Below are 27627 nucleotides of genomic sequence, written 5' to 3'. Positions count from 1 at the left end.
GTGGCATTCTGATAGAAGCAAGGACTCGGGGCTTTTGCCCGTCCTGGAGTCACTGGCACTTGCATGGCAGGGAAACACTTAGGCTCAGGATGGGATTTGTTGCCAACAAGCAAGTAGGACTTGGAGCATTCTCATAAGACTCATAGTGGTCCACTCAGCCACAGTTTTGCAAAAGACACTGAGAGCCTATGTGAGTGTGAAATGTGTGTATCAGCTGGCTTTAAAGTCTGAGTCTGTTGTATCCAGAGCACATCGAGAGAGCCTGACATATTACAATCCTGGCATTTGCTTGCTCAGGGTAAGCTTTGACATTTTTCAAGAATGTCTGAGAGATGTCAGTTGCTGTTACAAGAGATGAAAAAGAAGGTGAGCATCAGCATTGTGGTGAAAACTCTCAGGAACACTGAACTTGGCCTTTTCTGAGTTTGAAAATGCAAAATATTATCACTTCTTCAAAATCCAAGATGCATCTCAGAGTAACATTCTGTAGTAAAAAAAAAAAATTCTAGTTTAGTTGAATTAACATACTTTTACCTAAGCTTGTTTGGCAAGACAAGATTTTGTTTTCTGTTTTGCTTTTAATCAATAAAAGCAAATACAACATCATAAACATTCTCCCTAGGGATGCAAGTTTGGGAAAAATTAATTCATTTCAACACAGCTCTGGAATTTACAGATTGTAGAAAGATGTAAAGTGAGCAGGCTTACCAGCATTGACTGTGGTAAAGTTTGGGTCTTGACTGCCCCTCCCCTCCTGTACAAAGCTCATGTGTTGAAGGCTTGGTCCCCCAATGATTGTGTTATGAGGAGATGGATAAAAACCCAAGGGAGATAAGGCACAGCTGGAGAAAATAAGTCATTGCAGGCATGCCCTTAAAGATTATACCTGGACCACCCCCCCCTTCCACTTCCCAACTGCCAGGAGGTGCACAGCTTTGCCGCACCACACGCTTCCACCACAATGCTTTGCCTAGGAACAGATCCAAAGCAATGGGGCCAAACAGCCATGGATGGAAACCAACATAAACCTTTCCTTTTTACTATTCTGTTATTTGAACTGTGCTGTCTCAGTAATCAAAAACTGAAAACACAGTCTGGTCCCAGGCCTCTCCTATCCCAGACTTGGTCTTCTGTTGATGGAGACACCATTACTATGTCTGTCATGTAAACAGAACACCATGCCACTGCAAACCTCCAAAGCTTCTGATTGCTGATGTCTTTGTGCTCTGGCCCCTTGTTTAGGGTCGACCATCACCCCTAGTTTTCCACTTCTCTTGTTTTCATCCTTTTTTTTCCATTTCTCTGTTCTTTCTTGACTTTATAATATTTTTTATTAATAATTACATTTTATGTATTAAATGTTACTTTGTCTTGACAATTTCAAATGCATAGCATATTTTAATTCTCCTATTTTTGTTTATTACATAGTCATTCCTATTTCAAACAATTCTGTTTTCTGTTATCTGTTGGATCATTCCATTTTTACTTCTTATTTTGTTGAGCACTTGAGGGACTTGATCAAGAACATAAAATACATATCTTCACAAATGTACTTGTTGCTAATAAGTACATCTTTTATGCGGGAGTATTCTACATGTGTTTCATGATTACAATTTATTCATTTATTATTTATTTGCTGTCCAGGTTTTAGTTATACATATAGGAAGCCAAAAACATTTTACTCGAGTTTGCTATTTACATTAGGTATTGTGGATTCATCATTATTTCTCATGTAGTATTTGGGAAGGTGTTATATCCTGTCTTCTACATGAGGTGTCCTGTCCCAGACATGTAATGATGTTCTCCACTGATGCACACTGTTGGCATCCTAGAAGATATAGCCAGTGTAGTTATTTTAAGATGCCAGAAGGATTTTCTATCTCTTAGTTCATGCTGATAAATTTATAAGTGCATGTTTTTTTTATTTTATTTTAATTTAGCTTATTTGCTTGGGTGTGTAATGTGGTATGTGTAATATGGTGTATGGGTATGTGAACATATATGTGTCCTTATGGCACCCCATCTACTTACCTACAGTGGGAGCACTTGCCTGAGGAGGCTGGAGTAGAATGTTGGGTGTCCTGCTATGTCACTTCTCCATCTGGTCATGTTTCAAGCTGGAATCTCCTTATACTAATTCTATAGCATGTGGGGCTGCAAAGATTCTCAGTTCTTTGCTCCCTTGTGGAACTGAGGTACAGGAGCATGTGGCCATACCCACCTACTTTTGGATGAGATCTGTAGTTTTGAACTTGGCCAGTCTTGGGCCCTCTTATGTCCCCATGTTTATGCAGGAAGCACACTACCCACTGAGCAATCTCGCTAGCCCTACATGTGTATATATGTATATGCATGTGTGTACGCTAGAGTTAATTTGTCTAACATAATATAATGCTTCCTGGCATGATTGGCACTATTATAAAGCCCCATATTTTCATATAGTCTACATAATCAGTTTATAAGGTAAATACTCTTAGTGACTCCATTGGATAACTAAGGAAACTGAATCACTAATGTTTACCCAATATTACAGAGCTACTGAGTATCTGAGCCAGAATTTAGATCTGCTCTAACTGACTTTTCAACCTGTGCTTCTAACTGCAGAGAAGTTTTCCTTTTTATCTTTTTCTTGCAAAAACTCTGAGATGAGCTGTGGCTCTTTTGTTCCCCTTTACTGTTCTTTCCTACCTAGAGAAGCTGCACGGCATTTGTGCTCCAAGTGGGATGTTACAGTCTTACATGAAAATACAAATTATTCACTCATTTATTAAAGGACAAAGCATTGGGCACTTCCTTGATAATTCTCCCCAGTGGAAAGAGCCATGTCCTTGGTGGCTAAAGGACCCTGGTCTAAGTCCCATGAATGGGAAGATGCAAAGCCTGGGCCTTATGTTGCTGCACTAGGGACCATTCCCTACTTTGATTAGTGACTTCCTCAGAGACCAGAAACTTTGATCCATATTCTTGTCTCCAGGGCTGTAACAATTTTGCATTTATTTATCAGAGTGTGTGATTCCACGAATATTTCAATGGGAAGTGATTGGAATGGGAACCCATTTGTTTTGTACTTTGTATCTTGCTCTAGAAATTCCTGTTACCTACTTTGATCCTTAAGACAACCTTGAAGGGCGCTGTTATTAACCCTGCTTTACAGATGAGAGAAGGGAACGTTGGAGTGCTTCAGAAGTCATTCTGGGTCATTCAGCTAGCAGGCAAAGCAGGCAGAAGGCAAGCCTGGATCTCATCTCCGAAATCTTATTTTCCCAGATACAGTCCTCCTCCTCCCATCTCCAGTCTGTCCATTTTAGGTTTTTCACCCAATCTGCCCTTGTTGAAGATGGCTTTGCTCAGCTCCTGTGACATGAGCAAGCCTGTACTTTGCTATGACTTGGATGCTGTTTGTCCCACCAAAGATTTTCGTACTGGAAGCTGACACTGAGGATGGTGGTAGTGGGAGGTGGTGAAATCCTTAAGTCAGCTGAGCATGCTGTCCTTGAAATGTGTGACTTTACAGAGCTAGTTCTGAAGAGAAGGTTGTCATTAAAACTTAAGCCTGGTCCCAGCCAGCTTTCTCGGGCTCCCTGTTTGAAGGACATGTGATCTCTCCATCCTGCATATCCTCCTAGCACAATGCCATGAGGTCCTCAACCCCAGAGCCAAGCTGATGTATGCCATTGCCCTTCAATCTCCAGAACTGAGAGCTAAGCAAACTTTTAAAAAATGATTTAGTCAACCTCAAGTGTTTCAGTATAGTAACAAAGTACTCACTAACATGGCACTTGTGCTGAAGGAGCTAATAATGAGAAATGAAATGTAGAAAGTAGTGGCTCCATGGTGAGTGGCAGGCAGCAAAGACAGGCTGCATTGTGTGTGGGGCGGGGAGCATGAAGTCCATTTAAGTGGATGCTTGCAACGTGTCTTGTGAAGAAGGTGTTCTGAGCAGTACTTGTCTTCTAAAAAAATTTATTAATTTGTGAGAGGAAAGGGAGGGGGGTTATAAGGGCCCTTAGGCACTGCAAGCAAACTCCAGATATATGTGCCACCTTGTACATTTGGCATTAGGTGGAAACTGGGGAATTGAACCCTGGTCCTTAGGCTTTGCAGGCAAGCACCTTAACCACTGAACCTTCTCTCCAGCCTGAGGAGTGTCTTCTGACTTGATCACAATCATTAGGCAGCATTGGGCCAATGAGAAAATACCAATGTGTGGGAGTCACGGTAGGTTAAATTTCAGACATGTTCATAGAAAAGCCACAGAGTGAGTGGCTTGAACATCAGACATTTATTTTCTCCCAATTGTGAATACTAGAAGTTCTGGAACATTAGTTCATGTAGGATGGCTTCTTAGGTCTCTCCTGGGCTTCTAGATTAAGGGTTTTGTTGTTTTGTTTTTGTCGTAGGCCTTCCTGTCATCTTCCTTCTATGAGTGTGTCCTTCTTTCTTCTTATGGGGACACATCATCATATAATTTTAATGTAATTACTTCTTTAAATGCCTTGTCTCCAAGTTCAGTTACTTTTGAGATACTAGGAGTCAGGATTTTGATAAATGGGAACATTTTAGCCCATAGCTGGTTTAAATCAATGTTGAGACACTTCTCCGCCCCTGGAAGACATATTTTGACCAACTTTGGAAGGACTGACACAGGTTGAGGCCAGGTGAGGGAGGGAAGAAAGAGTCACTAAATGGAAAATCACCTAAGGAATGCTATAGATTGAATGTGTGTGCATAATGAGAGGGGGCATAAGTCCCACTGTGTGTGTGTGTGTGTGTGTGTGTGTGTGTGTGTGTGTGTGTGTGTGTACATGTAGGCGCTTTCATACCTTGCAATTATCCATTAACTGTGATGGATTAATCATTTGGATATAACTTTATTTTCACTCTGTGATCAGAATTGGTCAGGGCCACACTTCTGTATGAAGCATATTGTGATATATATTCTATTTGTTTTGGAGTTATGTTAATTTCTAGAGCAGCAAATAGTTTCATTTTGTAGTGAGCACATTCCATCTGCCAGACAATGTACAAGGTGCTGTAAGTCCAACAAAGATCAAATATTTTCCTGAGAAATTAAAAAAAGATGATCATGGGACTTCCTTCTGTACCACTTGCTAACCAGGCTTCTGCAGTGAAGTGAACTGAATCTTTAAACTTCTGGGTCCTCATTCACTGAATAGACAGAGGTGTGCCCATATTGATTGCTCCAGTGATATATGAGCTGTAGTATGTGAACATGCGTTCCAAATCAGGTGAAACATATGCTTGTGTTATTTTCTTACATTCAGAGTTAAAGTGCCACTCAGAGAGTCCTTGTCTGTGTGGCCCTCAGAAGCAAGCACAAGATAGAGCTTCTACTCAGAAAGCCTAATTGCAAAACTTGAGGGATTGAGCTGGAAATGTTCAAAACTCTGCCTATGGGTGTTAGGATTGGGGGGAGCACATGATCAGGATGCCAAGGATTTCTACTGAGGTGAGGTGACTTTTAAGGAAGACCTGCATCTGCTGTATTCATCTAGGAAGGTACACTGCAGATTATTAAGATTCAATCCTGAATTTTAATAATGGGCCTAATAAATGTGCAAGGCTCCAGGCAGAATAAATGAATGAAAACTATATATGTCAGACCTAGTTCATCAAACCCATTTGCAATCTCTCCTTCAGTGAGTGTGGATGGGAAGGAAACTTCAGCTTAACAAATTAATGACACCTGCCTGCTGTGACTTTAATTACCCTGCAAACCTCTAACCAATTGACAAGCTCAGGAGCTATATGCATATTTCTCAGGCATTCTCCTCACAACTGTCTCCCCTCAGCTCTCCTGACAGAGATGAGCATAACCCCCAGGAAGCCCACCTTTCAAGCCCAGGGAAGCAAATGCTATCCTCAGAGGGGGTCTTTTTTAACTTGCAGAACATAACTTGTGGTGTTAATATGATCATGTTACCCAAGAGAACACTGAGGCTTAAATTTATAAAATGATTCATTCAGAATTATAGATTGAAGCAGGACTTTTGGGGGAAGGACCTAACTACTTCTTCAAAAATTTTACAGAGCTCAATTTCCCCTTCCATACCTTGCAAGCCTCCTTCCTTCCCACTCTTTCTTTTCTTGTCTATTACCATCTCTCTTTTCTATTTTCTTCTCTGCTTCCTTCCTTCCTTCTTTCCTTCCTTCCTCCTGCCCTCTGTTCCCCCTTCCTTCTCTCCCTCACTCTCTTCCTTTCTCTCTCCTTCTTTTTTTCTCTACATGCCATCAGGTCTTTTGAGCAAAGGCTAAATCACAGTTTGCTCTTGGGGCCACAGCGGATTTTCTGAGTGCCTCTTGGTCTTTTTTCTCCTTCTTCACTTACCCCTGCACTGCTCTGAGTCCTGCAAATGCCAATGCTTTCCAGCGTTGAAATAATATATCTTATTTATTTGAGAGAGAGGGGGATAGAAATAGGCAGGGAGAGAGGGAGAGAGAGAGAGACAGAGAGAATGGGCATGCCAGGGCCTCCAACCACTGCAAACAAATTCCAGACACATGCACCACCTTGTGCATCTGGCTTACCTGGGTTCTGGGGAATTGAACATGGGTCCTTTGGCTTTGCAGGCAAGTGCCTTAACCGGTAAGCCATCTTCTGGCTCCCTTTCCTGCTTTTTGATGTGCTAATGATAATGAGTAGCAAACATGGTAAATAAGCTTAAGTAGGGGTAGAGGTGATGAGATTGACTAGAGCCCACTGTCTTTTAAAGTAGCAGATGACTGAAGACCTTCCTGTTGTTCTGTGGTCTGAGCTCTTCATAGGACTAACGAGCTGGACTACATCTGCATCCAAAGTTGCTGGGGAGGAAGCAGTACTTTGTAAGGTGCTGATGTGGGCATACATTTGGAAGATCTAAGCAGCAGCAGAAGGGCCACGTAGCTGGACCTAAGTGAACAATGGCAAAAATGGGAGGATGTGGGCTTAGAAAGGAGGCAGGTAGAGAGCTTTCTGAGTCAAGGCAGAGAAGGGACTTACATGCGTTGTTGAGGTGATGTCAGCATACTTGGCATAGCACCGTGCTTTTGGTCCATTTTCTTCCTCCTGCCTCCAACTGCCCACTCAGATTCTCCCTTTCCAGGTGCTCGACAACTTCCTTTGGGACTTATGTCACATTCTTTTTCCTTTCTTCCCTTTTTCTTTTTTACCTCTCCCTCAGTCCTTTCCATCTTCTCTTCCTCCCTCCCTCTTTCCCTCTCTGTTCCTGTTATTTCTTTCTATTTGAAGCTCAGGATATAATGCATATGTTTATTTTAAAAATAAAATCTGTATTTCCTGGATTATTCAGAAATCATCAACAGCCACCATGGTGCTGGAGCTATCTCCCACTATGGTGACAGTCAGCATAGTATATGGCTCTAGACCATTTCAAATAGGACATGTGCTTTGTGAGAGCCCCCACCACCTCCTGGTCCTCCCTGGCTCTATTCAGCAGTCTGTGAATTGTGTTGCTTCCATGTGGGACACCTTCTCTGAGGACCTCTTTTGGTATGAGATGAGGACTTCTTGTGCCCCCCAAAAAACTTTTCTTTACATTTATCTTGAGTACATGTTGTCAGATGTACAGTCAGGCCTTCAGGCTCAAGGATGCTTGCTGGAGATGCAAAATCAGGCCTTCAGGTTCCACAATACTTGTTGGAGAATGCAGTTAGGCCCACAGGCTCAAAAATGCTTGTTGGAAGAAGTGATGCAGCTCATAAGACAGGTCCTCTGGCTCAAGTCCTTATTCTCTGTTTCCTGTGTTACCTTAAGCAGTCAATTTTCCCTCTCTGGGCTTCAGTGTCCCCAGCTTTAAAATGTCCTCCCTGGGCACCCTTCTAGCTCCATCACATAAGTGTATATCCAAAGGGCAAAGACAGTCCTCTCAGAGAAAGTCACAACTCACATAAGTTAATGATCACATTTGCTGCCTATAATGGTCAGTGACAGCAAAAATTCTGAGGTTTCTTATTCACAAAAATTATACTGAGAGAAGTCATTTCAAATGCTTATCACTGCACAGTGAATTAACTTTAGCACTTGTTGCTACTATTATCTATCATGAGTTTCCAAAGTCATAGACATGCCGCATTGAGAAAAATAAAGATATTGGTGCTACAAGGTGTACAAGAGCCTTAGGAAAGATCCAGATGTGATGATTAAAATATCAAAATTCAGTAAGTAGGATTCAGATCAACCTGAAATAAAGAGATGCCATTTTATATTATTTTAGAGAGAAATGGTGGAGGGGAGAGAAAGAATTGATGTGCCAGAGCCTCTATCAAACTCCAGACACTTGTGCCACCTAGTGTACATGTGTGACCTTGAACTTGCTTCACCTTTGTGCATATGGCTTATGTGGGGTGTAGAGAGAGATCAAACATGGGTCCTTAGGCTTCAGGCAAGTGCTCTAACTGCTAAACCATCTCTCCAGTCTGAAATACTGGTTTTTATGTTTGAGGCCACTGTGTATGGATCTAAGCATGACCAATGACTATGACCCAGAGTGTGACCCTGGTCAAATGTTCACCACCCTAGACTCACTCTACTTGCCTGAAGATCCAGAAACAAACAGAATCTAACACAAACATAAAATGTTTTGGCAAAATTAGCCATCCATTTATTATTTATCTCTTTTCTTTATACCATAAACTTTGGTTGTTGAGGTAAGCTTAACAATGGGTTAGGCTCTGTTGCCGCAACAGAGTCTCAGATATTTATAATAACATTTGTTTCTCTTTATGGAACAGGCTTATTGTTCATGGTCAGAGGTGTGCAGGGATCTAGGGAAATGGAGGACAGATTTTTACCACCACAGTCAAGGGAAAAATAACTAGGTGTCGTGGTGCATGCCTATAATTTCAGTACCCTGGAAGTGGAGGCAGGAGGATTGTAAATTCAAGGCCAGTCTGGTTACATAGTGAGAGCTTGAGTCGTTTAAACAAGAGAGAGAGAGGATGAAGAGAGAGGATAAGAGAAATAGGGAGAGAGGAGAGAAGGAGGGAAGAGAAAGAAGAAAGGAAGAAAGAAGAGAGGAAGGAGAGAGTAGAAAATATTCTTATACTCTTAAAATTACACATGTCATTTCATCCCACATTTCAAAATAAATAATATGTTAATAATAAATAAAATAAATCTTATGTTCAGGCCTCAGATTTGGCAAATAGAAACCATCCTACTACCTGTCCGAGAATGAGAGGAGCCAAGATTACTGAGGGGCTTTTTCCAAAGTCTACACACGTATTTTCCATGCAGCTGAGGGTCTTGACTCCCCAGCCTCTTCTAGATGACCCATCTCCACCCCCTTGTCTGGATGTCTATGAGTACCTGGCAGAGATGTGATCTATTGTTCCATTTCATTCCTATCAGATAGAATCCAGTCACTACTTACTAGTGTCATTCATTGAATATGACAAGTTAGTGATTTGCCCTTCCATAGGAATCATTTAGGAGAAGGGCAGGGCCACACAGCTTGAAAAGATCAAAGAGATAGGCTCAGGAGAGACTGTCTTAGCCTGAAACCCACTCTGGGGCCAGGATAAGTAGCTTTGACTCAATGACTTATCCTTTCTGAGGCTCTGTTCTTGGTTATGAGGATAGAAAAGATGTCGTTTGAAAAACACTGCATGTTTTCTAGCACATGACAGTAGGTCATGGAACACAGGAAGCTTGGGAGCTACTATAGAGAACTCAGGCACTTTGTTTGGGGCATCATGGCTGGGAACTGAGAGCACGTGAACTCAAAAGTGCAGAGAGTCACCAGGTTTTCCTTGTCTTTTTTGTTACAGTATATTAACTGTATAAAATAATTTTTTGGTTAAGTTTTTGATGATACCTTCATGCATGCACACAATATACTGTGACCATACTCATCCCCATCCCATTACACTGTCATGTCTTCCCCACCTCTCCCAATGGTCCCTTTCCTTTTCCCAAATTCTCCCTCTCTTTTGTGATAATAGATGATTTTCAGATGTAATAACAAATAAAGCAAAGGTTTCTGATACCATATGGTTTTGAAGAAAAACATCCTATATAAGATTCCCCAGATTCCATACTTTAGAATCCTAGAAATCTCGTCACTATGCCTTCATTAGATGTTTTCCGTTATATAGAGCATTGTGTAAGATTTCAAAAGAAGTCCTCCTTATTTTGTTTGTTTGAGACAGTCATGCTCAGGCTGGCCTCAAACCTATGATCCTCTGCCAAGTGCCAGGATGATAGGCATGCACTACCATACCCATTGTGAGGCTGTGCCTCTTGATTTTCCTCATAGTGTCATGGGATGAGTGATATACTGATGCCTTATGATTCACATGGCTGCAGATTGGGTGACCAGGAAGCAGTGGCTCACTTACCTGATTGATTTGATTCTGTAGGTTTTGCTATTTTTCTTGTTTTGTAGTTCTTCCAGTTCTTTGCTTTCTTGTATTAGCTAATATTTGAGTATGGTTTGTTTTTTCCAGGTTCCTTATGTATGCTTTTCTTTCTCTTCAGCATGGAGGATCCTTTCAAGTATTTTCTGTAAAGCTGGTTTTATCTTCAAATATTCCTTTAGCCAGCTTTTGTTGTGGAATGTCTTTATTTCTCCGTCTATTTGAATGGAAAGCTTTGCAGGACAAAGTAACTTTGGTTGATAGTTGTTATCTTTCAGAACTTGGAATGCATCATTCTAAGGCCTTCTGGCTTTGAAAGTTTGTGATGAGTAATCTGTTGTGATCCTGATGAGCATGCCTTTGTATGTGACTTGATTTTTCTCTCTAACTGCTTTCAATATATTTTCTTTGGTTTGTAGGTTTGGTAGTTTAATTATAATATGGCAAGGAGAGGTTCTTTCCAGGTTTTGTCTGTTTGGTGTTCTAGAGGCTTCCTGTATCTGCATTGGCATCTCTTTATCAATTTGGGGGAAGTTTTCTTGTATGATTTTTCTGAAAATGCCTACTATGCCTTTGGAGTGAATTTCTTCTCCTTCTACTATATCCTGAATTCTTATGTTTGATCTTCTCATAGAGTCCTGAATATCTTGAAATTCCCATTCATACTTTTCTATTAGTTTGTCTTTATCTTTGTTGGATAGTATTAGATCTGGTCTTCTAGTTAAGATATTCTGTCCTCTCCATCATCCATTCTGTTGGTGAGATTTTCTACAGAATTTTTTATTTCATTGACTGTGTTCTTCATTGCTAGTACTTCTGACTGTTTTTTCTTTATTATTTCTACTTTCTTATTTATGTCTTGTATTGACCTCCTTATTTTATTAGATTGGTTTCCTGTGTCTTTTTTCCTTTCCTCTTTGATTTCTTTGAACATATTTATAATCATTCTTTTGAAATCTTTCCCAGGCATTTCCTCTAAATCAGTCTCATTGGAGGTCATTTTTAATGCATTAATACTTATTAATTAATTAAATAATTATATTATCTTGAGGCTTTTTTGTGTTTCTTGTGTTATAATGTACATATTCTTGCATCTTGGATTAATGGATTAATTTAATGCTTGTATTTTCTAATTATCTGCAGTAGTATTAGATGTATCAATCAATGTTATGTTATATATGTTCTGGATAAGAGCATAAGGTGCTAGGTGTGGCTCTTAAGTCTGTCAGAGTAACTACAAAAGTGACCCTAGATGTTGAGTTTGCCTGCTATGAGAGTATTCACGTAGACTGAGGGGAACAAAATAAAATGATACAGAGTATTTATACAACAGTAGGTTATGACAACCAGAATCTCTAACAAAATCACAGTCTCTTAGGATGTGTGTTGCCCCACACCTTTAATCTTGCCAAGTAGGATGCTAAGATTTCTGGACTGTTGAGGGTTCCAGGTCAGCTTGTGACCAAGTATGATCCTTCTCTAATGAATTACAGAAGAGGAAACAAAGGCTTCATAAATGAGGAAGCAACAAATGTCAAGCCCAAAATATGGCTTATTTAAGAATGGCAAATTCGACCATCCATCATATTTAACATCTAATTTATCCTGACATGGAAGGTGCAATTCACACTTCCAATTCAAGCCTATGTACCAGGTTGATTTGGTGGGTACTGGCCTGGTATAATCCCAGTTACCTTTTGGGATGGTTTTGGTCTCAATTATGCTACACTCCTGCTTGGGTCCCTCTTTGCTGTGCTGTGGGCTCAGGTAGGCTGGCTGGGTTGCTGGATCGCTGCTCTGAACACTTGTGCTATGTGCTATGTAAGTGAACTCCTTTCCCCGGGTCTCTAGTGCTTGCTGTCACTTGCGCTGGTGGTGGGGTAGCGGAAACTGTGGGTGGTGGCTAAAGTTTTCCCACTGGTCCTCTTCTTCACGAGCTGCTCCGACATTCTTCCCTCCTGTCCTCCTTTCATGTTTGAGTTTGAGAGGCCGGTGTGAGTGGAGAACCCTTTTCATGTGGCTCAGGCCAAGCCTGGCGGCTGTGGCCTTGCAGACCTGGTTCTGGCACTGCTGGAGCTGCTTCTGCCTGCTTCTGAGGACTCTAGAGACACTCTGGATCTCTCCTACTTCTCTGCTGCAATTGATAATTTCTTATATTCCTCATCATTTTGTCCAAAAGTGTATTTTGCTGAGTTGATTTTTGGATTTTTCTCCCCTAGGGCTGCATTGGTTCCTACACTGCCATCTTAAACGGAAGTCACTTCTTGATTCTGTAGTTTTGACCAAGTGTACTAAATAGATCTGGCTCATTAGACATTTGATAAAGATCCCCACAGAGCACAAACATAACAGCACATTCTTACTTCAGGCTTGATCTAAAACACTGAGTGTCTTCACCTGTGAGAGACATGCGTGAGGGAATGCAGTAAGAGCCTCGCTTTTCCCAGTGATGCTTACTCTCCTCCATTTAAACTTGAATCCCTTCTACATTGACTCAGCTTACCCACAAGTTCTTGTACTTAAAATCCCGTCTCCCATAAACCTTTGTTATATTCTCTCAAGAGTCAAGTAAAGACAGATGTCTCAAGGTTAAGTCATCCAGGGTGGAGTTTTGAGGCCTGTTGGTCAGGAAAGTATCATGTCAAAATAATGGCTACATTCATCAATGTGAAATTGAAAGATGAGAACAACAAGCCAGCATGGCTCTGAATCAACTCATTATTCTGATGGCAAAGACCCTTTCATAACCCAGTGTTGTGAGAGTACCTGAGAAGAGGGCTGGAAGTGTGGCCATGTGTTCTGTAAATACCTTGGAGTGGCTCTGGGAGCTATCTCCAGGGAGCAAAACTGTTGTCTAGAATGAGACTCTATTCTAGCACCTGCAGATATGTGTTCATCATTTGGTACTGTGAGCCTTCTCTCCACTTATTTTCTAGATGAGCTTCTTAAATAACATCAAACAAACACTGTGTGCTTCACCAAGTAATGAGCCAGAATGTCAAGGCACTTTCACCACAATGGATTGAACAGTCTTTCTCTAGAGTATAAACAGTAGGCTTCATTATAATGTGTTTATATATGTATATCATGGTACCTTGTTCATAGTCCTCCCCACTTCCCTCTCTTGTCCCTTCTCCTCCTTTTCTGATAACTGTCTATTTCCAACATAACCTTCCTTTTATACCTTTTAAAGATTTGATTCCATATATGAGGAGAAACACATGACATTTGTCTTTTGGAGCCTGTCTTCTTTGTGTGCATCATGACCTTCAGTTTCATCTATTTTTAAATATTTTATTTATTTATTTATTTATTTTTGTGTGTGTGTGAGAGAGAGATACAGAGAAAGATTGTGAGTGAGAGGAGGGGAGGGAGGGACAGAGAAAGAACGGGCATTTCAAGGCCAATGGCCACTGCAAATGTACTTCAGATACATGCACCACCTTGTGTATCTGGCTTTATGTAGGTACTGGGGAATTGAACCTGGGTCCTTTGGCTTTGCTGGGAAATGCCTTAACCACTAAGCCATCTCTCCAGCCCTCATCTATTTTTCTACAAATTACATAATTTCATTTCTTCTTTATGGCTGAATCAAACTCTAGTATATAGATACAGTTTCTTTATTCATCTGTTGCTCGGGCCATAAGCAGGTTATTTGTCTTGGCTATTGTGAACAGTAGTACTGTGATAAACATGGGCATGCAGGTAGCTCTGTATTGTTCAGACAGATTATTTTCTGTTTCTTCTGGTTTTCATGGTGACACAGATCAACACGTACATGCAAGTAGCCTACAGAGGACAAGGTTAACATGAGTGTCTTTGTTGGTATTTCAAAACGTAATTATAGTTAGTGCCAAATATACCTGTTATGACCTGGTGACATTAGTATGACCCCCTATTGGAAACCGTGGGTAAACCAAGACTCAGAGAGGTTGATAACTCACTCTGTCGCACAGGTACAGTGAGCTGCTCCTGTGACTCTCTGTGTGAAGAGTTGATATTCAGAGGCCTGGGAACAGGAATGGCCTCTGTCTCACTGAGGAGGATACTGGGGGACGTAGAAAAGGATACATCCTAGGAAAGAGGATAAAGGGCTAGAGTCCTACCCAGAAAGTAGGAGAATTAATGCATAATCTGAAAGCCATTTAAAACATGCTTTCTGAGGAAGGGACTTTTCAGCAAGTTTCATGGGGTTGTAATGATTTAACTATACAGTGTGGGAGGTGACACAAGTTTTTGCAATGAAATTGTCCCTATTAGAAGCCTTGACTTGTGGATGATCCCTGAGCTATGCCAGTGTGGATCTGTGATTTTCCAGGAGTCACCAAACCTTTCTGGAGTCCAGTTTCCTCATCTGCTAGGGACAGGGGTTGAGCTAGAGGCTGTACAAGGGCCTGTTATTTCAGCATTATCTGGGCATCAGCTCAGAACAACCCCTGGAGATTTTCCATTTGTCAAGAGGAGAAAAAGAAATCAGGTCCCAAGTGATGATAATATTTTTAGATTGCATTGCTTCCTGCAGGCTTTTTGGTCAGCTTAAATGTGGGCTTTGGGGCAAGGCAGTGACACGAGTGAGCTAAAGAAACCAGTACAAGAGGGCTCCTTGGCTCTGAAAAGTAGGGGTGACTTGGCTCACAGGCACAGCAGGGGGTGGACAGCTCTGTGGCAGCTGTGGCTAAAAGGTCTTAATGGATGGTGCTCTCTCCTGCTTCGTAATTATGGGATGCTGTCCTGTCCATCATGCTTGGGCCTCTCAGCGGCACTGAAGAGCTGCTGCTTTCCAGCTTTACCCTTTTCTTTCCCAATGGAGGTGAGCCTACCCAGGGGGACAGCTGCCTCCCTGTTGTTATAGCCTCTACTTTCATCCACTCGACAGCCCTCAGCTTTGGAAACACCTTCAGAGAACATTTACCTGCATCTTCCTAGTGCAGATAAAGAAAGTGAGGTCTGCAGAGAGAACAGGAGTGGGTAGAAGCAGCAGAGCTCCACTGGCCCATAGTGTTCTGACAGCCTAGATCCGGTGTTCAGGAAACCTCACTTGCCTGGCTTCATCCATGGTCCTGGTTCAAACTTGTGAGGAGTTTCTGCCTCTGAGTAACTAGGCAGGTAAGAAGCCCTGTGGGTGGGACTCTCCTGAGGAAGGTGAAAACAGTGTGTTTTCAAAGATGAACCCAAGTCTGGGTCAAGCAGGAAAGCCCAATGAAGCAATTCTGAGGCCCAAGTTCAAATCACATGATAAGCAAGAGGACTGAAATGTGACCAGGCAGCACGAGTAAACTTTGGCAAGTGACAAGTTCAGGGATCCAGAATGACTAGTAATGAGCTGTTTCTCTTTCTTTTGTTTGTTTTTCCATCTCCTCTTCCTCTCTGCCTCCCCTTCTCCATCCTTCCCCTCTTTCTCTCTCTTTTTCTTGAATACTGACAATAAAGTGTGAGATCTACTTTGCTTAGAATCAAGAAGAAGTAGAATTCAATTAAACCATTACTTCCTACTCTCAACATTGAACTAAGGAAAGGGGCTTTTAGGTACCAGTGCTTTGAAAAATAGACACTGGGCTAGAACTTGGGTCAGAAAAGCTGAATTCATTAAACAATATATTCAATAATTCATTGAAGAACAGGCCTAACTTTTTTTTTTTTTTTCTTGAGGTCTATAGCTGGTAGCCTGTGACAAACACCAGTGGCATATTAGCTGGAAGCTTCTCAACCACTCAGCTGGGCACCAGTGCTTGTATTCCCTGCTTGGCAGATTTCCTGGTGGCCATGGAGCTGCTGGAGTTCTCGGCTGTCTGGGCACTGTGATGTTTGCTCTCAGTGTGGCAGTGTCTACAGGTGCTCATCATAGAGGCACTGCTTTCTCTTCATCCATAGTGTCCATTTCTAAGCAGTCTTAGCATTGATACCTTTTCAAACCACTTATCGTGAGGCTAGGATCACCTCTAATGCAATGGCAGGGGAATTCTCACAATGGTTCCTCAGTTGGGATAAGCTGGGAACTCAAAGAAAGGAGCATTAGATTCTGTGATGATTAGTCACTCCACACATTTACTAGATGAATCTACTCATACAGGCCTGCACTTTATCCCTACAAGGCATAGTAAAAGAAAGGGGTGTGTGACTGTGGCATGGTGTGATGGAGTTGAGGTGGGTCGTATAAGCAGTTTTGACTCAGGGCCAGCATCAATGTCTTTTTGGGTTTTGGACAATAGTCTGAGCACCTTCATCAATGTTTGGGAATATCCAAGGCTCCAGTTTGGCTTAAGCTGCTGATTGGTTACAGAGTGTTCAAAGCATACTATAATTTTTGACAGGACCCAGGAAGAAAAAGTAGGGGAAACTGAGAGACCCTATAGATAATTAACAATAATTAAGATTGGGATTTTTTCTTTCTTTTTTAAAAAAATTTTTTTGAGGTAGGGTCTCATTCTAACCCAGGCCAACCTGGAATTCATTATGTAGTCTCAGGGTGGCCTTGAACTAAAGGTGATTCTCCTATGTCTGCCTCCCAAGTGCTGGGATTAAAGGTGTGCACCACCACACCCGGCATTGGGCTTCTTTCTTAATATAGTTCTTTGATTGGCCACACAGGTGGGAGACAGCCAAGGTATGGCACATCTGTCCTGTGAAATCTGGTATAACACCCCTCATACCAACCTAGCAGATACATGTTCTATTCACTAGGCATCGTAGTGAGGAAGAAAGCAGCAGTTGTTAGTGCTCTTTGATCTTGCAATGTTCATGAGAAGCTTCAAACTTCATCTTGCAATTGATCAGCTTGGCTCTAGCAATTATCTAATGAGTCATTACTTAACAATTGGCTAGGGATAACAATTGCAATCTTCTTGCGTTTTGACTTCTCATTAACTGAAAGAATTCACTGCAGTTCACACGTTTAGGTTTTGTACTCCACAATGAGTTCTCCACCTTTTACAAAGATGTTCATTGGGACAAATACTGTTTCTATGGACCTTGAGAAACGCAGTTTACTACGTGTTTCCACCCTCTAAAGGGCCTGCTCACTTTTCCTCTGTTCCTGGCCTCCAAGTAGATTCTCTGCTCATGGAAAATTTCACACACATCCTCAGTCCCATGGTGGTGCAGTGTTTCTGAATACCTTTTAATATGGAAAGTTGTCAAAGATTTTCTTTCTTTTTTTTTCAGTCTGATTAAATTATCTCCACAGCAGACTTCAGCCATGTCAAAGAGCTCTAATGAATTAGTTGTGTGTGACTGTGGAAGCCACTTTGTTTTTTTCTAATGGAAGATCACTTATTACCCAGCACACACTTACTGCTGAATGGTTCTGTATTGCTTTAAAGTTCAACATTATGTCACAGTACAAAACATCCAGTCTCATCAACTTCCAAGTCTCAGTCAGTACCATTCTTCTTCAGGCTCTCCTTGACCTCTACCCACCATGTAGGCAACCCACGAGCACCAGGAAAAGGTAAATTTAAGTGTTCTGGGCAGATCCTTTGGAATTTGTTGTGCTTTTAACTTTATTGCTTGTACAGAACTCAGTAGGACTCTCATTTTAAGTGACCATAAACCTGATTCAACTGGTCTAAGCAGGTAGGAGTTTGTTGGCTCAAGAATGTGAAAGAGTAAGTTATGCAAGCTCCAAGCAGCTTGACTCGTGGGCTGAATCAAATATTGTCACTAAATCTTGTTTTCCAGGTTCTCTTTATTCTTTCATTCAAACCAGGGCATAGATCTCTGTATTGACATCTTTCTCTGACCAGTTCTGATTTTGTAGGCATGAGATACAGCCCATAGCTTTGGCCTGAAGTTCTTTGCTCATGGATCCAATAGGAATGAAGAAGCACTTCCTTCTTCCCCCTCCCTTTCTCTTTCTCTCTCCCCCTCTCTCCCTCCCTTCCTTCTTCCCTTAATTTTTTTATTCATTCCTTCCTCTTCCCTCTCCTCTATCCTGGTTAACTAGAGGTTCCCCGTGATTGAACTAGCTCATGTCACATGTTCCTCCTCAAATAGAACATTGTAGGACCAGGGGGTGGAATACATTAGCTAGGCTGGGACATGTGTATTACCTTCTGGACCTGGTAATGGAATTCCACCTGAAACATATGTGCAAAAAAATGGGAAGTAGAGGTTAATGAACACTGAGTGGCTGAAAGAGCATGTTTCTGTTACTTAACCATTGAATTTACATCTCTGAGACAGATTACTTTAATTCAAGTCCAACTAAATTTCTCATATACAATTCAGAATATTTAGGAAAAAAAAAAAAAACACCTTTGTGTGAAACAGATCTGGTTTAGTTCTTGGATCCAGTACTAGTTTTCCTTTTAACATCCTGTGGCATTAGCCTTCTCTGAAAACTAGAGCTAGTAATAACTTTATTTACAGTTCTTGGCATAGTCATTGACTCACATTAAATGTTAATGGTCATTTCATTTACATGTCAACTGGTCACTAAAGGCTGTCAATCAAATAAAGACCTGCTTTATTCTTACAGATCTCTCAAGGATGGATTGTCTATTCTGAGCTGTGACCAGGTGCCTGTAGCCTTCTAGCTGATGTCGCTGATGCGAATTTGTCTTAGCACCCGAAACCTCTTTTGAGCTGTGACTGTTGAGATATTCCTGTATCCATGATGGGGCCCTCCCAAGGCTGTCTTTCTTTCAAGGGTCCCTGGTTAGTCTTACTCCTGCTTGTAGCCTGGAGCTGGACCTAACCATTTCCATCATCCTAGCATAACTGGCTAAATCATAGTCCCTTTTTTCTTTCTCTACCTGTCTTATCCTTTTTCAGCTAATGAGAACAGACTCATCCTTGTTATAAGACATAATAAGGAAAAATTAGAGAGGCAAAGAGTTCACAGAATCATACTAGCTGGAGTAGGAAAGGTGTTGGAAGTCATCTCACACAGCCAGGGGCCAGGTAGGGAGTGCAGATGGCCTGGAAAGGTCATAGTCTACAGAGAACACAGGGCATCTTCAAAGAGCACCTAGAGCCCTCCTCCCCAGGCGCCTGTTCCTGTGGTGAGTCTCACTAACAAAGAATACAGTGCTGTGGCACAGCAGAGGTCAGTTACAGAGAAAAGCAGGTAGAGCCAGAGACCCTCCTGCATAAGGCAACGTAATCCTCAGAAAGATTTCTGACTTATCTGAGGACCTCACTGTCAATTCTGTGACCAAAGGAGAGAAGGGCATCCTTTTGTAGATGGGACTTCAGAGGCATCCGCTCTTTAGACTTCTTGTCTATGACTAGAATGAATTCCTATAGGAATGTTATATAGTAAATACCAGCAACATGGTCCCATGGGCCAGGACTGTAGATAAGTATAGACACATAGGGGCTCAGAAGAGAAACCGAGGCAGCACTTTACAAGTCTTGCTGGTGGTCTAGAGGGGCGTATCACTAATGGGCTTTGTTAAAGACTCCACCACTAACAACCGTGCAAACTAGATTTTTTAAAACCCTTGTGCTTTTTTTTGAAAACATTATTCTCCAAGTTCTCAGTCCCACTTCCAACCAACTTGCTGCCTGCCTCTAAGCCAGGATCTGAATCATATATGGCCGGATGCCACTTTCATAATTCTGAGCATCATCATTCTTTGCTCTACTCTCTTATTCATGGCCCAGAAAGATATTTGGAGTTAAAGACATTTTGGTCCAACTTTTCCATGAAACTAATTAATTTTTTTTGACCCTGAGCATTTCTTTGTTACCTTTCTGATTCTCAGTTGCAGCTCCAGGAAAACGGGCAGAAGAAATTGTCCTCCCATATTTGATATGATAGTTAAATACCATTAAGAAAAAAGTGCTGCTGACGCTAACCAGTAGCTAGGTGAGTTTTATTCTCTTTAAGATGTCATCCTGGAGGGCATACTTCCCTTCATGCTCTCATGTTCTGTGTACTGCTTGGAGGACCAAGGTGTATACATATCCTTCTCAAAGCATCTTGTGTGCATGGCAGGGGTTAATTTTCTCCTTTGCATAGTACAGTTTGAATGAGCACTTTAAGAAGTATGTCTTAGAATCAACAAATTATCACATATACTGAGGATTCTAGAGGTCAAGAGTTCTATATTGTGAATTCATACATATATATAGCCAGAGTTGGAGAGGAAATTGGGACCCAAGACAGATGACTTCAAAGCTCACATCTTAATGGTCTCATTCAATGTCTTGTCATTAAGTGTTGAACAGACATTTCAGGCAATACCATTCTAACCTCAGTAATACAAGCTTCAGAGGCTAAAGAGCCACTTGGAATTTTTGAGGGAATTGAAGGAAATCATAGAATAAATATAAAATTCTAAGAAGTACATTATCAAAAATGGTGTTTAATTCAAGGGCTATAATTTGACAATTTAAGATGTTACTTTGCTTTCTGAGAACCAAATGACATGACTTGCATGATTTTTGAACATTTACCTTTTGTTTTCACAAATCACTCCAATTCTTCACTCTTGTGTGGACAAATCAATCAAAAGATAGTGTCTATTTCCCTGTCTTTGGAAACTGGGTGGGGTGAGTTTTCACCAACAAAATGTGGTGCAGATCAGAGCTTGGGTTGGGTTCCAAGAACACCTCCCAGAGTTGACGTTCTTCAGAGACCCTGTTTATCTGGAGATAAGGTGGCTGGCTGATAATGCCATGCTACATGGAACAACGCTAAGTGACCTCAGATGATTCCTCCAGCCACAGTCAACCTGCCAGCTGACCACGTATGCCTGAACTATCCCAACTGAAGTCAGACAAGCAAAGCGCAGATAATATAACCTGAGCTCAGCCCATCCTTACAGGCATGAGAAAAATAAATGGCACTGGCTTAAAGTCACAAAATTTCAAACCGTTACACAGTGATAGCTAACTGATGTATCATCTGTCTTGGAGCTTTGGCACTGAATAAAATGATGGGATAACTCTCGACAAGTGTATGAAGCTCCTGAAAGACCCTTTAGCAAGGAAGAATGCTTTACATTTACCTTCTCACCGAAAACATCCCCATTGAAACAACTTTTTTTTTTTTTTTTTTATCCACTTGCAACCTGATATTTTTGTTCTCTGCTCAGGTCTTCCTGATCATATCACTTTGCAGTTAGTCAACATAATGTTGGAACCTTGGTTGTTATGGTAACCTGGGATCATTTTTTAGAAAAAAAATCTATTCCATTGACATTGTTTTTTGAGGAGACCTGCGATTTAGTCTTGTACTCATCTGGAGAAACTTGTGATACAGAGCAAAAAGCATTTCAGTAAATGCTCCTCTTGGGAGAAATTCTTCATTAAAGCCTCCTTCCAGAAACCTCAGATATTCTGTGCTTTTATAGATTTTTCCTATTTAAATGCCTCCCAGAATTTTGGTGAATTGCAAAGTGTGTTTTAAAAGTCCTAAAAGAGTCTGAATTGCTAATAGAAAACATGTGTAACTGAATTTCCATTAAGTTTGCATGAAGCCCCATTGACACTCCTGCACAGAGCCCCGCAAACCCTGGAGGTGAAATTCTTGGTGACGTGTGGTGCCTCCTGAAGCAGCCCACTGCTGCAAGAGCAGGTGATAGGAGGGAGAAAAAAGGTCCAGCCTGGAAGGCCGTGGAGAGTGGGCTGTAGGTTGGTAGTATTCCGAGGAGACTCAAGGCTAAAGGGCAAGCAGACAGCAAGAGGTGGAGGAATTTAAGTCCAAAGCAGATCTCAGAGGGAGAAGAAAGTATTTCTCTACTTACAGATTTCTCAATTTGGAAGAGACCTAGGGCACTTGAATTGTTTGAGGTTTTTGTTATGTTCAAAAACATCATGAAATGCCAAAATCAGGTTATAAAATTCGGGCATGTATTAGTTATAAAATAGAGGCACGCATTAGTTACTTTTCTCATCACTGTTTCCAAAGACCTGACAAGAAGCAATGTAAGGGAGGAAGGATTTATTCTGGCTCACTGTTTGTGGCCACACACTTTATCAGCAGGGAGGGCACAGCAGGGAGGCTCCTTGGTGGCAGTTCATCTTGGTGGACTGGGAAGTAGCATAAGATCTGAACCAGGACCAGGTTACATCCCCTAAGGCCTGCCTCACAGCTACTTACTTTCTTTAGGTAAGCTGCTTCTCCTATAGTTTCCACAGCCTCCCTAAATAGCTCACAACCTAGTGTTCAAACATATGAGCCTGTGGGTGACATGTCACATTCAAACCATAACAAGGCAGCTACAAACTGTTTATACCTGAGCCTTTTCCTAATGAAAGCATCATGCATTATTGTCACACCTGCCACAAGTTAATTAGAGGATTTATTTTAAAACACAATGATTTGTCATAACCCAAAGCCAGGAGCACAGCTCAGTGTAAAGCTGAAAGATGAATCAGGCTGAAACTGTGAAGAGAGAAGTGTGGGGTGAGGGCACAACATTAAAGAAAACACAAAAACCTCTCACCCTCAGGGTCATACATCTGTGGATCTTGTGCTGTAGACTCTTTACTTGCCTTGTCCTTGCCCCTGACCTGTAACATACTCTCTTATCTTTGAGTAATACTAATATTAACTGAATTTAATTGGAAAGTTATTAGAAAGCTTGAATTTGGACCAGTTGAAATCCATGACCCAGTCAAATGGCTCTCCATCTTCTAGCACACCAGCCCTGTATTGTTGTCTTTAGGTATTGAGGGATCTGAGGAAGAAGGATCATCAATATGAAGGGAGAGTTGTTTCAGAAAGTGAACAGTGTGGTACTGGAGAGATGGCTTAGTGGTTAAGATACTTGCCTGTGAAGCTCAAGGACCCAGCTTCAATTCTCCAGGACCCATGAAAGCCAGATGCACAAGGGTGGCACATGCGCCTTTGGTTCATTGGCAGTGGCTGAAGGTCCTGGAATGCCCATCCTCTCTTTCTATATGCCTCTTTCTCTCTCTCAAATAAACAATTAAACACACACACACACACACACACACACACACACACACATTTAAAAAGAAAGTAGACTGGAGAGATGGCTTAGTGGTTAAGGTGCTTGTCTGCAAAGCCTAAGGACCCAGGTTTGAATCCTCAGAACCCATGTAAGCCAGATGTACAAGGTAGCACACACATCTGGATTTCATTTGCAGTGGCTAAGGCCATGGTGTGCCAATTCTCTGTGTCTCTTTCTCTCTTACTCTTTGAGTCTCTCATAAAAAATTTTAAAAAATTTCAATAAGAAAGTGAACAGTGTAATGTAGAATCCTCACCCCAAAAGGCTTGTGCCCTGGACCCAGAGGGGCTATTAGCTGGCATGGTCCTTAACAAGCTCTTTTTCATGGGACATTTGAAAATTTAATTAAAATTATTCCTTTATGCATATATATTGAATTGTGACGCGAAGATCCCCATTACCCTCTCTTCACCCCCTGTATGTCCCCCTGAGCCCCTTCTTCCCCCTCCACCACAGACTAGTGGATACAGCACTGAGGAGAATGACTCCCCCAGCAATGTCAGTACCTCTCAGGGAGGACCAGGTACTCATGATCTCTTCCCCCATCTATGCCAGAATATTGACTGGCCCTATTTTGTTTTTTGCAGGTTAGCCACAGTTGCTTTGAGTTCATGGGTATAACAGCTATGTCATATCCAGGCAAGAGAGTTCCATGTCACTCCTCCTCACTCTCTAGCTCTTAAATTCTTTCTTCCCCCACTTCTGTGATATTCTAGGAGACTAAATGGGGGGAGGGAGGTGATATAAGTGTGCCACATTGTATTATTACATTTCAGCACTGTGACCACATATGGGGGTGAATTTATCATAGCCCACCAGAAACAGCAGGTTTTTCTGCCCCAGGCTGAGAGTAGCATTAATCTGGTTAGAATTCAGTTTAACAACACATCTGTTTAGCAAAATTGTAGTAATAGGTTCTGCTTTAAAAGGGACTATGGCCTCCTCAGCTATGAACTTTTGACATGATTTATAGAATTAGGTATGATTTCCCTTTTTTTTTTTTTTTTGAGCAGATCTCAAATTGATCCTGTATTGTTAGCTGTCATGAAACATTTGGATGCATCTTTTTGTCATCTTTTTCATTGTTTTGTGCATGTGTATATACATGTAGTGTGTGTGTGTGCATGTTCACATGCACATTCATAGGGATGTGGGTTAACATGTGTGGAAGTGTGCATTTATGCATGTATGTTGGATGTGGAGGTCAGAGGTCATCATTGGGTGTCATTTTCAGTTACCCTACACTATTTTTTAAATTTAATTTAATTTAATTGAGAAAATAGGCAGGGAGAGAGAGAGAGAGAGAGAAAGGGTGCACCAGGGCAACCAGCTGCTGTAATGAATTCCAGACACATGCACCCCCTTGTGCATCTGGCTTACATGGGTCCTGGGGAATCAAACCTGAATCCTTTGGATTTGCAGGCAATTACCTTAACCACTAAGCCATCACTCCAGCCCTATCTTATATTTTTTTAAGACATGGTCATGGAGAAGCTAGAGCTTACTGATTTAGCTAGTCTATCAGTCAGCAAGAGCTGGGGGAATTTCCTGGCTCCAACTCCCCACTCTGGGTATTTCATGCAGGTGTCTGGCTTTTATATGGGTGCTGGGGTTCTGAATTCAGTTCTTCATATTTGTGTGGCCAGCACTTTACCCACTGAGGATCTCCCCAGTCCCTGGAGGTACTCCTTCACAGGACCATTCTAAATCAGATGGGCCAGGAATCTAGATAAGGAGTTGTTAGCTTTTGGAAGGTGCATGGTCCATTTTCTCACTGCCATCTAAGCAAATTACTGAGCTGGGGGTAACTTTGGTATGCGTCAAGAGGCACCAGAATTGAAACTAGACATGAATTCAGGGGACTTTAGAGCTCTGTGACTAGTGGGATATGTGCAGGATGATGTCTTAGACAATTCAGATAGCAGCAGGGGGGTGGCTCAGTGCTAAAGCATTTATCTAGCATGTGCAAGTCTCTGGGGTCCATCCCCAGCACTGCAAAAACAAATAAGCAATCCCAGAAATTTAAGATGGCACTCGCAGTGTAGCATCCTGCCTCTCAGGTGTAAAACCAGTTTTGCACACCACACTTTTTAAGACCCTGTTGATGAAATGAAACAAAACACTAACACTATCTCATAAATGTAAGTGATTCAATACAAACAAAGATGTAGGACTGCATCCAACACATCATAAGCCTTCTTACTATTCTTTTATGCACTAGGGGTCCTTGTCCTTCTCTGTCACAGAACTGCTTGATATCAGAGATGTGATGCTAAACATCTGAACTTGGATTGGCAAGTTGTCATCTGTGTTCCCCATGAGGAGTGCTTTTAGTCCTGGAATACTCAGTGATCTCATCTCTGCCTTCAAGTGTCCAAACTGAAAGTTCTCCAAGTATATAAAGTAGCATTTACACCATTTACATGCTCCCTCCTACTTCTGGGTTATTTCTTTCTTTCAAATAGCAGGACATTTTAATTTTTACACAGCTTCCACAAATGTTGACCTCCTGCCTCCACCCATGAAAACTTTGCTGAAAAATCATGCATCAGGCATGGGTGTTTGACTGAGTTGCCCCAAATACATTGTTTTCTACTTGTGTGACAACTTTCTTTGTACCTAGGTCAGTACCTTGGGTCATGTTATGTTCACCACAATCTGTAGTTATCAGACATTTTGGGGTCTGAAGATGTTTTGCTTTCTCAATAAAGAGGACACTTAGTAATGGTGTCTCTGTTACTGTTCCTACTTCCTGTTTTGACTGTCAGTGTGATGTCTGGAGTTGGGATAGCTGTCTGACATGCAGCAAAGAAAAAGCCAGCATGCTAAGAAAGATGGAGGGAGAAAAAGAAAGAGGCAAGGGCCTTTCTATGCATTACCCATCACTGCTTGGATTGGATATGGCTCATGTGTTCCTAAATGTCTTATGCTGGACACTGGGTCCTTAGGGTGGTGGTGCTGTGAAAGTAGAAACTTTAAGAGTTGAGGAGACAGTGCCGCAGAAGGGACTGATGCCATCTCAGGGCAAAGGCAGTGAGAATCATTGTTTGTAAGCAGGCCTGGAACTTCTGCATCACTCTTGCTTCTGGTCATGCCATGAAACCCTAATCTTCCTCCCACTCTCCTTTCTCCCCTTCCTTCCTCCCTTCCCCCACCCTCTCTCTCTCATCATGGTGCCACCGATGATGTGACATAGCTAGAAACTGTTGTCACACCCATGTAGATGCAAGGGCCCTCTTGCAGTCTGGTTTGCATTGCTGGTAGAAATCACCCAACCAAGAGTAGCTTATGGGAAAAAGAGATTTATTTTGGCTTACAGGCTCAAGGGGAAGCTCCATGATGGCAGAGAAAAACGATGGCATGAGCAGAGGGTGGACATCACCCCCTGGCCAACATAAGGTGGACCACAGCAACAGGAGGGTGTACCAAACACTGGCATGGGGAAACTGGCTATAAAGCCCATAAACCGGCCCCCAACAATACACTCCCTCCAGGAGGCATTAATTCCCAAATATCCATCAGCTGGGAACTTAGCATTCAGAACACCTAAGTTTATGGGGGACACCTGAATCAAACCACCACAGGCCCCATGCTCTTTGGCTTCCAAAACTGTGAACTCACTAAATCTCTTTTCTGTGTAAATTTTCTATCCTCAGCTATTTTGCTATACAACCCAAAATGGACTGAGGCTTCAGGTGAATATACTTTCTTGCATTCTTGGCCTTTGACATCACACTGAAGCTGTTTCCCAAGCTTGACACACAAAGAAATTCATAATACAGCCATCCATGCTTTCTCATTTCACTTCTGTTCAACCATCCTTCAGCTGACATGCTTCCCATGTGTGTGAATGTTGGTGCCCTGACTCTTGTCACAGAAGCTGTTCACGTTGGGGAGGTACACATTTGTTTTCTTTGTCTGACTGAGTCTTTAAAGACCCAAGCCAAATGTCTTGGATCATCCCTTTTCTTCTTGCTGTCTCTGTCTGTTTGTCTGTCTCCCTGGTTAGCAGGCCTGCTGGTGGTTGCATAGTACCTGCTTATAGCCATCATAATACTTATAACTCTTTATGACAAATATGAACACAACTCTCACTATTACTGTATAGTAATTACCCAAGGACAGGGCCAAGGTTATAATTGTAGCACTTAGCGTGCAGCATGACCCATAATAGATGCCCAGCAAAGGTTTTCTCAAGGGATGAAGAATGGACAACAGGGCATTTTCCTACGGAACTTTTTAGCTCCACCTAGGAATCTTGCTGGAGGCCTGCATGCCTCACCTCCATAAGTGCACCCCTACAGTGTTCTACAAGTGACCTCTG

The 27627-nt window shown here is 41.8% G+C and overlaps 1 protein-coding gene across 4 annotated transcripts in view; it reads left to right on the top strand.

Annotated features, from left to right (window-relative positions):
- Positions 1 to 27627, top strand: part of Hs3st4 (heparan sulfate-glucosamine 3-sulfotransferase 4) — a 443755-nt gene that overhangs the window by 359734 nt on the left and 56394 nt on the right. Inside the window, exon 1 of one of the 4 annotated variants that reach the window (XM_045131891.1) lies at positions 17784 to 17824. The exons of the other annotated variants lie outside the window; for them this stretch is intronic. The gene's annotated coding sequence lies outside the window, so the exon portion shown is untranslated. Of the gene's footprint in view, positions 1 to 17783; positions 17825 to 27627 lie in introns of those variants that run through there. 4 annotated transcript variants of the gene reach the window in all.

This window comes from Jaculus jaculus, chromosome 12 (genome assembly GCF_020740685.1).
Source record: "Jaculus jaculus isolate mJacJac1 chromosome 12, mJacJac1.mat.Y.cur, whole genome shotgun sequence".
Classification (NCBI taxonomy): Eukaryota; Metazoa; Chordata; class Mammalia; order Rodentia; family Dipodidae; genus Jaculus; species Jaculus jaculus.
This window is presented reverse-complemented; position numbering and strand designations above follow the sequence as displayed.